Source organism: Dipodomys ordii, unplaced genomic scaffold, assembly GCF_000151885.1.
Source record: "Dipodomys ordii isolate 6190 unplaced genomic scaffold, Dord_2.0 Scaffold37, whole genome shotgun sequence".
Taxonomy (NCBI): Eukaryota; Metazoa; Chordata; class Mammalia; order Rodentia; family Heteromyidae; genus Dipodomys; species Dipodomys ordii.
The window spans coordinates 916,446-918,999 of record NW_012267253.1 but is presented as its reverse complement, the minus strand read 5'-3'; the positions used below and the strand labels follow the sequence as shown (position 1 = coordinate 918,999).

At 44.6% G+C, this 2,554-nt stretch overlaps 1 protein-coding gene across 1 annotated transcript in view; it reads left to right on the top strand.

The window, feature by feature from the left end:
- Positions 1–2,554, top strand: part of Dhx57 (DEAH (Asp-Glu-Ala-Asp/His) box polypeptide 57) — a 65,349-nt gene that overhangs the window by 45,101 nt on the left and 17,694 nt on the right. The window lies entirely within an intron of this gene.

Genomic DNA, 2,554 nt, shown 5'->3' with positions numbered 1-2,554 from the left:
AAAAAAAAAAAAAAAAATCTAAGTATTAATCATCATAATTGGGGCATCTCCCGCTGATAATCTGTTCTCTTGTTCCAAGCACTGCTTATACTGTAGCTTTCTTTATAGGTCGCTGAATTAGTCAAAGAACTTCGTTGTGAACTTGACCATCTCCTCCAGGATAAAATTAAAACCCCAAGTATAGACCTGTGCACCTGTCCTCGAGGCTCTAGGATCATTAGCACAATCGTGAAACTTGTCACCACACAGTAAAGTCCGGCCTCAGCACAGTGCTGGCTACTTACCTGCCTCTCACTCACCCCGAAGTTACAGCAGCACTTCTACCTCGAACTGAACACCTGAGCTGGGGCTGGCCTGCAGTGCGGAGCCCGCTGGGGCTCCACGTGGTAAAGAAACACTTTCCACACTTGGTATTTCTGACAAGTGCGGACACTCCCGGCACAATTTGGAGTGTCAGTAAAACCCAGCTTCCTGCCTTCTTCTCTGTGATTCTTCTGGACTGAATACAAATGAATGTTCAAAACAATGCTGTTTTACTCTATGTATGCTTTTTCCCTACTTTTATTTTGTATGCTTATATATAATCTATGTCTTCTTATCTCGTGTTTTTAATTGGGCATGAAAAGAAATAGTGGAGGTTTTTGTCCTGTCATAATAAAGGTTCAACTGAAAGAAATCAAGGCAGAAAAAAAAATGTGAGCAAGAAAAATAAAAAATAAAAACTTCATTTCAGGCTATGGACTACTGAGTAAACTTAATTTACTTTTACTCATTGAAGGCCAGCTTAAAAATCAAATTCAATGCGTTCTGTTGGGTACAAAAATGTAAATTGGGGGCTGGGAAGGTGGCTCAGTGGTAGAGCGCTTGCCTTGCATGCTCGAGGCCCTGGGTTCGATTCCTCAGCACCACATAAGCACAAAGAAAAAAGCCGGAAGTGGCGCTGTGGCTCAAGTGGTAGAGTGCTAGCCTTGAGCTGAAGAGCTGAGGGACAGCGCCCAGGCCCAGAGTTCAGGCCCATGACCAGACCCAAAAAAAAAAAAAAATGTAAATTGGTAGGCCAGGTGCCAGTGGCTCACGCCTGTAATCCTAGCTACTCAGGAAGCTGAGATCTGAGGATCACGGTTCAAAGCCAGGAAAGTCCGTGAGACTTTTTTTTTTTTTTTGGTTGGTCATGGGGCTTGAACTCTGGGCCTGGGTGCTGAACCTGTGCTCTTCAGTTCAAGGCAAGTGCTCTACCTCTTGAACCACAGCGCCACTTCTGGTTTTCTAGTGGAGATGAGTCTCACAGACTTCAGTGCCCGAGCTGGCTTTGAACTGCGATCCTCAGATCTCAGCCTTCTGAGTAGCTAGGATTACAGGCATGAGCCACTGGTGCCCGGCCTGTGAGACTCTTATCTCCCATTAATCACCAGAAAACTGGAAGTAACACGGTGGCTCAAATGGTAGAGGGTTTGCCTTGAGCTGAATAGCTCAGGGCCTGAATCCAGGCCCAGAGTTCAAGCCCCATGACCAACAACAAAAAAAAAAAATTGTAGGTTGCTCCCACCCAAAACACTCCTAATAAAATTAGAACAAAGCCAGGTGTGGGTTGCCCACACCTCTAATCCCAGCTGCTGAGGAGGCTGAGATCTGAGGATTGTGTTCACATCTGGTCCAGGCAGAAAAGTCCATGAGACTCTTAGTTCTAAATAACCATCAAAAAGGCAGAAGTTGCCCAGCACAGGTGACTTACACCTGTAATCCTAGCTATTCATAAGGCTGTGGTTCAAAGCCAGTCCAGGCATGAAAGTCCACAAGACTTGTCCAATGAAACTACCCAAAAAGCCAGAATAGGCACTGTGGTTCAAAGTGGTAGATCACTAGCCTTGAACACAAAAGCTCTGGGAGAGTGCCAGGCCAAATTCAAGCCCCAGTATGGGGAGAAAAAAAGCCAGAAGCAGAAGTGTAGCTTAAGTGGTAGAGCACCAGTCTTTTTTTTTTTTTTTGGCCAGTCCTAGGACTTGAACTCAGGACCTGGGCACTGTCCCTGAGCTTCTTCTGTTCAAGTCTAGCATTCTACCACTTGAGCCTCAGTGCCACTTCTGATTTTTCTGTTAATGGTACTGAAGATTCAAACCCAGGGCTTCATGCATGCCAAACAAGTACTCTACCACTAAGCCACATTCCCAGCCCTAGAGTACCAGTCTTGAGTGAAATAGCCAAGCAACAGTACCTAGGCTGTAAGTCCAAGTCCCAGTACCAGCACAGAGAAACAAACAAAAATAGAACAATCTTGTATCTTTCATTCTCTAACTCCTCCACTGAGGAATCTCTTCTGCGTTACGAACTCAGCCAAGTCCAATAGTTACATGGCCAGGAGAGCTGTACAGGAATGCAATGTAAATTAAGTGAAATTAACTTGGAATTAGAATTGTAATGAAAGACAGACACAGTTGTATTTGAGGGGTGTAGTGGCATTATTGCTTGTGTCAGATTTACAGCCATAAAAATGCCTCCCTTCAAACTGAATGTTTGTTACCACCACTTAGGTAAATGCAGCACTGGCATTTTGTTT